Consider the following 12,835-nt stretch of genomic DNA (forward strand, 5'->3'; position numbering starts at 1 on the left):
AAAGTTATTTCAATAGCTCATTTCTTTTTCGTTACATGTAATGACATTGTTATGACATATTTCCTTCTGTTTTCTGTTTTAGCACAACAACTTATGTTTTACAGAACACTATTGGTTTCCTGTATCTGTAAATGTTATAGTGATCTGTAGATAAGACTCCTACACTGTTTGGGTTATGCATTTATTGCAGAGAAAAGCAAACGGGTGAATTTGATAAGTTTATTCATGTTTACTAGATATAGGCAAACCAAACTGTAATTTTAATATTGAAGCACAATGTTGGCATTATGGGTTAGTTGAGATGAGTTATTTATTCCTAATGATTACAAAATTGTTTGCAAGGAAAATGAAAAAAGTTGGTAAATATCCCTGTGTCTCCTGTCTATAGGTCACTACTATAGTCTTGGTGGGGTAAGATATATACTACACATTGAAAAGCTATAGAATAATTGCGCTATCCTATGTAAACCTAAATCTTCTGGTGTTTGATACAACTGCTATAGTGCATGCACTCCCTTACTGGTGTGCATAGAGGCTAATTACTTTGATTTTACACTATGGCTGCCTGCACCTGAAAGAACTAATACACATGTATAGGATAGTGTAGGGCAAACTAAGGCTGGGATCTAACCACGTTTTATGTATACGATAAGCGTATACGTCGGGAAAGCATCCAACGTATACACTTAGCATATACATTGACAAATAGTGGCAGACGGAGGCTTAGTTGTTGCCTTCGTCCGGCCACTATAAATCCTGTCCGCCAAAAAGAACAGGATGGAAAAACGCAGCAAGGTATGTCTTACAGCATCCACCCGAGAGATGTATGCGGCAAATTTGGACAGTGACATCACTGGGGAAGCGCCCCGTTTATCAGAAGCAGCCAATCGCCGTCTGCTGCCAATGTACACTCCTCCTCCCGCATTCAGGGGGGAGGGGAGGTCCACATGCGATGTATACCATTGTATAGCATACAGTGGGATACGTCTGTGCCATATGTTGTGAGGACACTTCAGAATTCTCCTGACGTGTACTTACAACGTATGACACAAAACATAGTGTGGACCCAGCCAAACACTTCTGTTAAAAAAAACAACAACAGAGGTTCCTGGGTGTAACGATAAAGGATGGTGCCAGAATCCAATTAGCTTATGTTGCTATAAAAGTATCAAACTGTGCATATGATGACCCTTGCAACCAGAGAGGCATCCTACCTTGGTTTTTTTGTGGAACATTGCTAAAGAAGAGAGCCAAGGATTTCCTTGAGTCCAACTCATCCTGTTGCTTTCATGACATCATGTTTGGCAATTCCACTTTTGTAACATATTCGGAGTTGAGCCACTGACCAGGGCCCCTCTGCTCTCTTTTCCTCAGCAGTGTGCCACACAGAGAGGCAGGAGGATGAACGGATCATGATTACATGGCACCATTGTCGATTTATCACAAAAGTGTTAGTCTGCCCTAAACTGTCCACTACACATGTATAGGTTCTTTTAGGTGCAGGCAGCGATGCATTACCTATTGGGTTATGATACATAATACAAAATATTCTGTGCAGAAATACCTTCATAAAGTGCACATTAAAGATGAGTAGTAATGAGAGAAATACATGAAAACAGTAAAAAATAATAGTAATAAAGACAGATAGTATAGACACAGACACAGTATAGATTTAGAAAGCTACTATATTAGACAGAAAAAGTAGGTTACAAAAATTTTACCTTGCATGCGACGGAGGAAAACACCAAAAGCTTGTGGTTCATAAGCAATAGAGAGGAACTGAAATGTTCAAGTTAAATATAGGAGGAACCAAACTAAAAAAAAAAAAATTAACCTCAGCTAAAGAATAATGTAGTTCATGCTAATGTACCGATTATTTCTTCTCATGTCTTGACACTTTTTTTGGCTGAAATTTTGGCGCATAATCAGATCAACTTGTAAACCCAATCGTGAATGTGGTTTCACATTTCTGACGCTCCCTTCTTACAGAGCACCATCTTCTTAATGTTGTGCTCCACAATATAAGATCACAGTTCGAATCAACGCTAGAATTGGGTGCTAAAAAGGACATCTAGTGCCAAAAATAACGAATGTCCCCCTTTCCTATGCTTCTATTAAGGGAAACATGGATCTTAGTCTTGCATTGTCCTCCTTTGAATCCCTGTTTGGAAAATTTGCCTGTCCTATATTCCCTCTCCATTCTCTACAAAGTGATGATTTCCTCAAGCTCTCAACCAACCCCCAGGTTTTGTAATGCCTGTGATACAGGATTGGGAAAAAACATTTTTCTTGTGTTTCTAAATGTTTCTACCAATTGCATTGTGCTGTGTTTGCCCCCGAGAGCCAGGAGACTAGTTATAAATTTCTCTCACAGGTGTATGGGATACCAACTCTAATTCACAACTGGGATCCCTCAGTCCCTGACAAATGTTGGTGAAGTGGCTCAGCAGTGGGCACCATGACTATTTGGTGGGGGTGCCCTACTCTACAATGTTTTTGGTCAGCAGTCTTCTCTACAATTCAAGACATTACATACACCAAGCCCACCTCCGTTCCTTCCCCCTATGTTTGTCCTTACTTGTTATATCTATGAATAACATGTTTACTCACACTTTGATGGAGTATAGTATCTTGTCAGTACTATCTATGAGATGATGCCTTTGTCTCTTCTATGTCATACGATGTTCACATGTGTTCCATAAGCCTGTATCTATTTTTTGTTTGGGCCCCAGGCTGCTTTAAATATATATATATAAATATATAATTTTTTTATTTTTTTTAATTTATTTATTTATGCTTTGTATTGTACTTGAGATATATGGTATATATAGTGGCGTAACTTGAAGCTGATGGGCCCCAGTACACAGTCTGTACCATGCCCGACTAAAATATATGGTTTAATGGTTTATAGTTCTAGTTTTCTCATATGAGAAAATGACTTTTTATATATACACTCACCGGCCACTTTATTAGGTACACCCGTCCATCTGCTTGTTAACACTTAATTTCTAATCAGCCAATCACATGGCGGCAACTCAGTGCATTTAGGCATGTAGACATGGTCAAGACAATCTCCTGCAGTTCAAACCGAGCATCAGTATGGGGAAGAAAGGGGATTTGAGTGCCTTTTAACGTGGCATGGTTGTTGGTGCCAGAAGGGCTGGTCTGAGTATTTCAGAAACTGCTGATCTACTGGGATTTTCACGCACAACCATCTCTAGGGTTTACAGAGAATGGTCCAAAAAAGAAAAAACATCCAGTGAGCGGCAGTTCTGTGGGCGGAAATGCCTTGTTGATGCCAGAGGTCTGAGGAGAATGGGCAGACTGGTTCGAGCTGATAGAAAGGCAACAGTGACTCAAATCGCCACCCGTTACAACCAAGGTAGGCAGAAGAGCATCTCTGAACGCACAGTACGTCGAACTTTGAGGCAGATGGGCTACAGCAGCAGAAGACCACACTGGGTGCCACTCCTTTCAGCTAAGAACAGGAAACTGAGGCTACAATTTGCACAAGCTCATCGAAATTGGACAGTAGAATATTGGAAAAATGTTGCTTGGTCTGATGAGTCTCGATTTCTGCTGCAACATTCGGGTGGTAGGGTCAGAATTTGACATCAACAACATGAAAGCATGGATCCATCCTGCCTTGTATCAACGGTTCAGGCTGGTGGTGGTGGTGTCATGGTGTGGGGAATATTTTCTTGGCACTCTTTGGGCCCCTTGGTACCAATTGAGTATCGTTGCAGCGCCACAGCCTACCTGAGTATTGTTGCTGACCATGTCCATCCCTTTATGACCACAATGTACCCAACATCTGATGGCTACTTTCAGCAGGATAATGCGCCATGTCATAAAGCTGGAATCATCTCAGACTGGTTTCTTGAACATGACAATGAGTTCACTGTACTCAAATGGCCTCCACAGTCACCAGATCTCAATCCAATAGAGCATCTTTGGGATGTGGTGGAACTGGAGATTCGCATCATGGATGTGCAGCCGACAAATCTGCGGCAACTGTGTGATGCCATCATGTCAATATGGACCAAAATCTCTGAGGAATGCTTCCAGCACCTTGTTGAATCTATGCCATGAAGAATTGAGGCAGTTCTGAAGGCAAAAGGGGGTCCAACCAGTTACAAACATGGTGTACCTAATAAAGTGGCCGGTGAGTGTATATGTCTATATATATAAATATATATATATATATATATATATATTTATAAATATAATATGTATATATATACTGTATATATAGATGAAGCAATTGGTGTAAAATTCTTTGAATATTTTTAAACATTTAATTTTTGTTTCCCACCAGAAGGGGGCTCAAACATTTAAGGGGAATAAAGTGATTAAAAGCAATTTGTGTGAACAAAAACAGCGATTACTAAGAACAAAAACCACAGTCACTGCAGAGGGAGTATGTATGCTAATTCAGAATACATGTACGTCATTCTTTGCTAACCATTCCTTACAAATGCTGCATTCTGCAATAAGTTGTTAATGTTGGAATACAGAGAAGCACTTTGTTCATAAATACACAAACACAGCTTCCTCTAGTTTTATGTGGGCCACTGTGGGCAATCTGAGCAGAATCCATGTGAATGGAAGAAAAAATATAGTGTGGGTCTGTCAAAAATTCTGAAAATCTGCCAGAAAGCCCATGTGAACACACCCTTAGGCCACATTGACATGACTGTAGGGGGACAAATGTACGGCCACAAGCTTGCGGCTGTACATACATCCCCCATAGACCGGCAATGGCCGCACGGAGCGATGCAGTGCCACACCGATGCCGGCATACGTAAGTGTGCATGGAGTCTTATATGGCTTTTTTGTGTTGATGTGGATGGTGTTTGTTTATCAGAATTATATAAATATTGTGCTTCTGTCATTTGTACCAGGGAAAGTGGCATTGATGTTCTTAAAGATTGTAAATAAATCATTTTACTGACAGAAACTATGGGTGCCACCAAAAGATTTAATTGTTTTGTATTGTCAATTTAAAAGGGTTTTCTGTGTTATCATTTATAGAAGAAAGTTTAAAAAATCACATGCCCAGCACCCTTGTACAATACTTTATTTTCTGCATTGTTTGATAAGGTGCTGAGACAATTCCCTTGAAGGCCTACACAGAAGCCCCTTCTCCCTCTGGCTCTCAGCTCTTGCAATCTAGCACATGCAGAAAGACTGAATATAAAAACGCACTTTTCTTCCCACATTACATTCATCTCCTGAGTTGTTTCCCAGGTAGTTCACTCTCCCTGCCTGTGAGAACAGAATCACTACAATACTCTCACCTTCCTACATTATGCACATATCTCAATGTTTGCCTGGTAAACTTCTTTAAAGAAAATCAGCCATTTCAAAAAACCAAAAAAAAACATAGAAATACTCATCTCCGCTAGAAAAGAAAGTTATTATTAGCAGCATAGAGCATGGAGAAAAGATGTCCGGCGCTCTGGACTGCTAATTATGCATGCCCCCACACTTTCCTCTCACCGTCACCTCCCCAGCTGGAAGAGGGAGGTGACGTCATGCAAGGGGCATGAATTCACACCCCACGAGTGACGTCACCTCCCCCTCCAATGCTCCCAGCATGGGAGAGAGAAGTGCAGGGACGTGCATGCCCTAATGCGCATGCCCTAATGCTCCTGTGGGCTCGGTGACGTCACCGGCTCTCAGGAGCTAAGAAGGGAGGGTGGGAGGAGGCGGGGACGCCTGCCTCCCCTATTCTGCGAATGCCCAAGCGCTGTGACATACAGAGAAGCGTCAAGTGGGTTATTAGCAAAGATAAGAATCTATAGTTATAACGGAACGATTGGATTATATGTTTAACCAAAATATGTGCCTGCACCAGCTCAGCTCCACTTATGTGCAGGGTAGTGTGGGTCAGACCGACCATTTTCAAGTGGTAGGTTTCCTTTAAATACACTACATGCTGAAAGTGAGGCACCAAATTTATCATCCTGCATGATATTGATATATTGACAAATTTGGTGCATCTGTTAATTGTCTAGTCTACAGATTACAGGTATTTTTTATCTTACAGGGCAATATATGAGGCATGTGTGCCTTAAAAAAAAATTGCTCAAAAGTCACAAATTCTTTTGCTACCCCCTTCTTAACTTTTCCCTACCCCAGCTAGGGACTAAAGGTTATGTGCTCCACAATTTTGCCATTTTACACTGATTTGCACCAAAATTGCTAATTTTTATACATTCACATCTGAATTTTAAGTACATATTAGGCGCAACACAGAAAAATTCTTGGACAGCTTACTCTGCTAGACAAATGGAAAGGTTACAAATTTTTTGCGTAAATACGCCAAAGCACCAAAAAAAGTTGCAAATATAAGAGGAAAAAAAAAAGAAAAGTCTAAGATAAACGCCCCCAATGTATGTCGTGAGATAGCCGCCGTTTGTGTGGCTAACTCATGGCACACATTTGGTCGTTAAAACATTTATAAGATAACTATTTGTTAACTGTTAATTCAAAGCTAAAATACATTTCTTCATTTCATTAAATTACGAATTTACAGCTGAGTGTAGGTATTTATTCCACAGCTTCACAATGGATAAATCTGTCTTTTAGAGTAATGTGTGACTAATAGTCAAACATTTTCATTACCAGAAAGCCAGCGCAAGGACAGTGTACCATTATTTTCTAAATGCAGTACTTAAATTGTAGAAATGCATTCAACTTTATTAGTTTGCTATTTTTCACATCCAGTATGTAAAATATTGCATTTTATGAGAGCAGGCGCCTCCTTGACTGCTGTGCCCGAAACCCCACCCCCCTGACTGGAAGCAGACCATGAATATAAGTTACGTTTTCCATTTGCAGGCAGTGGTCTCAATTTATAAAGACATGTCATTTAGAAGCGAACCCCCATATTCCAAAATGCGTGATCTATCATAATATGAAAAATTTCGCTGCATTTACAAGTTACCAGCCAACCAGTACATTGCAAGGAATATTTAATACTTACACTAGAAAGTACAATTTATGCAACAATATGCAGAAAACCAGCCCTGAAACAGTTTTTTTACAATTAATAATAAAAAAGTTATGGATTTTGAAAAGAAGAAAGCTACAAACTGAAACTCAAAAAGAAAAAAAGTGCATCGTCGGCAAGGGGTTAAAAAGAACCTGTCACCAGCTTTTACGCCACTAACCTATCAGCACACTCAGGTAGGATATGAAATATTCTTTTTGGTATTCCCAATATACTTTTTATATTAATTCCTGAAAGTTTTATAGATCTCTGCTTGCTGTCATTCTGTAGAAATCTTCATTGTTTATTTACAGTGCTCATGGTCACACAGCTGTGTGACTCGTTATAACCCATAGCTCTGCTTACTCTCTGATACTAACAAGATATCAAGATAGTAGCCATTGAAGAGAGGTTCTCCCTCCAACCTCTAAAAGTGACTAATCTCAGGTGTTTTCTATATCTTACTAGGTAAGTTTTGAAATAAAATTGTGATTGCTAGAATCCAAATTCCATACTGTACCTGAAGGTGCTGGAAGTTCAGTGGTGTAGAGTTAGTGGTGGTGATGGTTCACTGGTTTTATAGTTAATACGCTCATACTAGCCAAGGCAGGGGTAGCCTTTTATTTAGTACAAATATCATATGTGCCATTCATAATTCTCATCTTTTCTATTCAGACTACCCCTGCCAAAGGGAATAAGTTACGCCTAAAATTTTAGATAAATACATCAATACTACATGAACACAACACCAATCAGTTCCTGCCTTTATCTGCAGCTTAATTAAAGTTTTCATTCATACCAAAGGATTTAGATCAATTGGTTGACATGAATAACTTTACAATGACAGCACCCAACAACAACTGAAAAACCCTAATATTCCAGGTCAATTTTACAGAGACAAATACCTGTCATTGGTCACTATCACTTATGCTCATTCATGTTCCAAAAAGGTAACAGTGCTAATTGGGTACTGATCTAAATTAGCTTATTTGGCTAATAAAATAAATAAGTCTCCAAGGCTGTTCTCTATTTAAATTAAGATTTTACTTTTAACCAATTTACAAAATGTTTAGTGGAAAAATAATATTTATCTGCCCTTTCTGTTTCACATTTAGGTTCAGTTGAAATAGTGGTACTGTATATACTCGAGTATAAGCCGACCCAAGTATAAGCCAAGGCCCCTAATTTTACCACAAAAACCTGGGAAAACCTATTGACTTGAGTATAAGCCGAGGGTGGGAAATGCATTGGTCACAGCCTCCCCAGTATATAGCCTGCTGAACCCTGCCCCATGGTATATAGCCAACACCTGCCCCCCCCCAGTATATAGTCTGCCAGCCCATATCCCCCAGTGTATAGCCAGCCCCCTGCCCCAGTATATAGCCAGCAGCAGGGGAAGCCAGAAAGGTGAGTTTTGATATATTTTTTTACTCGAGTATAAGCCAAGTTTGGGGTTTCAGGGTAAATAGGGTTTAGGCGTGCTGACCATTGGGTGGCTGGGTACTCGGAGAGTTAGATAGCATCACACATAAAAAATTGTCCATTCGGACATCTATACCCATTTGCCACTAAAACTTAACTTTTATTCATTATGATTAGAAGATGGGGTTTCAGCACATTTTTTGTGCTGAAAAACTAGGCTTATAGTCGAGTATATATGGTAATTGACTATGATTTTGGTTTGATAAATCTCCTTTATGACCTTACCCTTACATTGAATGAAACTAGTACTAGACAAAACTAGGACTAATGTATGGTAATTAAAAAAAATTGGAGAAAAATAGAAAGCTCATTGATATAGTTATGTTTGCCTTTATTCTGTTAAATCCAGATCTTAATTTTGTAAAATTTATAGTAAAGTATGTGGAACAATTTGCTGCAAGCAGATGGAAAGATTTAGCAAGAAGCTGCTAACATCAGTGACTTGTGTCTAGCACACTGCCACATATTCTAAGCACTATGCTGAAGAACTTCATGCGATCACACAATCATCAGTTGTTTTTCTCTTCTGTTTTTTCTGTTGTTCTGTTTATTGATATTTAATTACATTTTCATTGAAGCGGCCATTTGTGGGATAAACCAATATTAGTGATAACAAGGTCTATAAATTCACTTGGTAAAAGATAATTCATGAATATTTCATGCCAGAAAATGCCTGCCTTCAGAGTGTTTAGGCTACATGCCATGTGTCTACTATTCAAGTGTTTATGTTCATTTTGATAAATTGCCATTTGCAGTTATGTCATGAATGCAATACCATAACCAAGTCAACCGTTGTCCAACCGTCTATAGATCAATATATTTATTATAGCACTGGAGCATATAGATGCTATGGGGCATATTTATCAGGACCCGGCGGAGAGGCCCTGAAATAATTGCAAATGCTAGCTTATTGCTAGCACTTGCGATTATTTGCCCCAATCCGCCACCTTCACGCCTTGTCTACATTGAACAAGGAGCACCGAACTTTTTTTTAATCTCCTCAGAAACTACAACCTACAAACCAAACAGCTGCCACCTCCCTCCCCCAGACCAGGCTATGGCTGATGCTGCCAGTCCCCTCAGACCAGACTATGGCTGATGCCACCGTATAGCAGTGATCTTGTGTGATCTTCCCTGTATGTCTGTATATATAGACATACCCAGAAGATGCACATCTCAACATCTCTGCATGCCTCTCACCCTTTCTGCTCCAGGAATCCCTGTCACATCATCATTGACATCACAGGATCCCACTACTTTTCACGGGGATGTTGTCACAGGGGTCTGATAGTCCCGGATTGGGCTGTCAGTGTGAGAGTTGGATACTAATGATAATACTGTGTGCATGGGGATGGGCAAAGCCCCTGACTGCAGGCAGCTCAGGTCATTGTAGTAGGTCAGGTGACTGAAGCATCAGCAGGCAATACCGAATTACTGTACTTCAGTCACATGACCTTCTATTGGGGCTGTGAGGAGGGGCATAACTTTAGGGGGCGCAGAGGTTGCGATCGCACCTGGGCCCAAGAGGTTTAGGGGGCCCTTATGGTGTCACTTTCCCATATTAGAAGACTATTACTAAAAATCATACATTATAGTCGGGGCCTGGCACATACTTTGCACTGGGGCCCATCAGCTTGTAGTTACGCCACTGGCTGTGAGCTGCAGCAGTAAAGGGCAGCTTGCAGACCGGACAGAGGGATAGGAGAGAGAAGTTTCATTAATAATTATATGCATATGACTTTTTTGAGGAGTGAAAATGCCAGTGTACGCATCTATGATCTCTAATTACTATTTTAATAGAAACGGATAGGGCTGCCTTCAATCAGGAAATTTCTCAGCATTCGCTCAAAATAGGAAAACATGCAATTCATTTCCTGGTGTACAGATAAAACACATACAGGCGGTCCCCTACTTAAAAACACCCAACTTACAGACGACCCCTAGTTTAAGACGGACCTCTCTGCCCACTGTGACCTCTGTTGAGCTCTCTGGATGCTTTACTATAGTCCTAGACTACAATGATCAGCTGTAAAGTGTCTGTAATGAAGCTTTTGATTATAATTGGTCCAATCACAGCAAAAAATTTTCAAACTCCAATTGTCACTGAGGCAAAAAAAATTTTTGTCTGGATCTGCAATTATAATATATACAGTTTCGACTTACATACAAATTAAACTTAAGAACAAAACTATGGAACCTATCTTGTATGCTTCAAATTTCATACATAGGTTAGTTAACTGTACATAAGGGATGTCAGACTCATTCACCATCCTTATAGTTTTCATCAAAACTGAAATTGTAAAACATATAAATGTAGATAAGCAAACAGTCTTAGGCCAGCTGCACATAATGCAAATTAAGTGCAAATTTTAAGAGGAAAATCTGCTGTGTAACACTATTTTTAACTATTCTAGTTAAATTATAGAGCTGAACTGTGTAGGAATTGACTTGCTGTGCAGATAATTAATTGTCAGTTATCACAATAATTAAATTTCTTTTGTCCAGTTAAAGATCTTTTGTGTACTTCTATAGCCTTCTGTGTCATGTAAAACATAAGAATAGACATTGAAACAGTATATACTATATACCAGTGATGGTGAACCTTTTAGAGCCTGAGTGCCCAAACTTTAACCAAAAGCCACTTATTTATTGCAAAGTGCCAGCACAGCAATTTAAGCAGTAATTTATTTCACCTTGTTCTTTGACAACTTTCAATCGTTCAGCCTCCTAAGGACACCAATGTAGTTGAAAAGAGGAGGGCAAATTCATCTATCATTATAGGAAGATTCTGCAGGCAGATTCTTTGAGTTCTGTGTGGTGAACTTCATGCTGGGTGATGGCCTGGGTGCCCACAGAGAGGGCTCAGAGTGCCGCCTCTGCCACCCATGCCATAGGTTCACCAAAAGTATATAGTATATACTTTTTGACAGTTTTTATAAAAAGTTTTAAAGGGGTTGTCCACTTTCAGCAAATAATTGATACGGTTTGTGTAAAAAAAGTTATAAAATTTTCCAATATTCCTCACTGTTTCCGAGATCTTTGCTTTCTTTCCCGCTATAGATAGCTTCTATCTTTACTTCCAGTGGGTAGAAATCTTTCCATTGTCACACAGGTGCACGGCTCTTTAAGTATGGCAGAAAGTTATCAGAGATGTGTGATATAACAAGCTGTGCACCTGTGGGACCATGGGCAGATTTCTATCCACTGGAAGTAAACATAAAAGCTTTTTATAGAAGGACACCAAGCAGAGATCTCGAAAACAGTAAGGAATTGATACAGAAAGTATATTGGAAAATTGTATAAGTTTTCCTTACATATACCATATCAATTATTTGCTGAAAGTGGACAACCCCTTTAAATCCTGTGAGCAAAGTTGCCACATGAGAATAAAGTACTTCCCGCCCATTGTTAAAAGGGGTTTACTATATGGTTAAACACATGGAAGTTTGTGATCATGTAATTGTTGCAATGTCCTAGGATTTATTGTTACTGCTGCTTTGAAGTGCTGCAGACTTCCACACTGGGCTCCCAACAGAAAGCTAAAGCAAGAATGAAGCCTAGAATGCTACTTTCTTGGTTTGGTGCTATATATTGCTGTGACACACTGACTCCTTGGAGAACATGCTTCTAGCAACTAGAGACATTAGAGTAATATAGAAATAATCATCTTTACGGTTGACATAAGGTGAAAAGGAAGTCAACAAACATATTATTTTAATTAATATTTTAAAACTCACATGTTATTAAAACACATGTTTGTAAAAACATGTTTTTTAAAACACACATGTTATTAAAATATGTTATTTTACAATATTTTACACAATATTTTAAAACTCAAAAAAGAAAAAGCTCCCACAGCTCGTCGGAGCCGGGTTCTAATTAATGGACTTCCAATGCTCGGAGGCAATGCTGCCTGGATTGCAGCTGTGGAGATTGAAGATAGAAAAAAAATGGTTCCAGCACAAGGAAAAAATAAAAATGCTAATTTCCTTTATTGAGTACATCTTAAAAATGACATACTGACAGTATTGCCACCCCAAAAGTGGTTTCGGGGGAAAAAATGATCAGATGCCTTTAATCATAGCATGTCTTTAAAAATACCCAATATGCATATATATACAATCAGTGACCAGAAACTACTGGGTCAAATGTCCAACCTCCAAATGGGGCATATTCAACTATGTAAAAAGTTTCAGTCAAGACATTACATAAAACATGATTCATCATAATGCATTATAAAAACCAGAAAGGAACAACACCTAAATATGCTAACAGAAAAACTTCTACATCAATATTTACACATATTTTTTAATATATTTTTTATATTACGTTTCAGCATTACTAGTGACTGCAGAT

General features: G+C 39.1%; 1 protein-coding gene across 6 annotated transcripts in view; it reads right to left on the reverse strand.

Moving 5' to 3' along the window:
- SIPA1 (signal-induced proliferation-associated 1) overlaps positions 1–12,835 on the reverse strand; it is a 137,608-nt gene that overhangs the window by 32,578 nt on the left and 92,195 nt on the right. Inside the window, exon 1 of one of the 6 annotated variants that reach the window (XM_072117838.1) lies at positions 1,722–1,811. The exons of the other annotated variants lie outside the window; for them this stretch is intronic. The gene's annotated coding sequence lies outside the window, so the exon portion shown is untranslated. Of the gene's footprint in view, positions 1–1,721; positions 1,812–12,835 lie in introns of those variants that run through there. 6 annotated transcript variants of the gene reach the window in all.

Source organism: Engystomops pustulosus, chromosome 7 (genome assembly GCF_040894005.1).
Source record: "Engystomops pustulosus chromosome 7, aEngPut4.maternal, whole genome shotgun sequence".
NCBI lineage: Eukaryota > Metazoa > Chordata > Amphibia > Anura > Leptodactylidae > Engystomops > Engystomops pustulosus.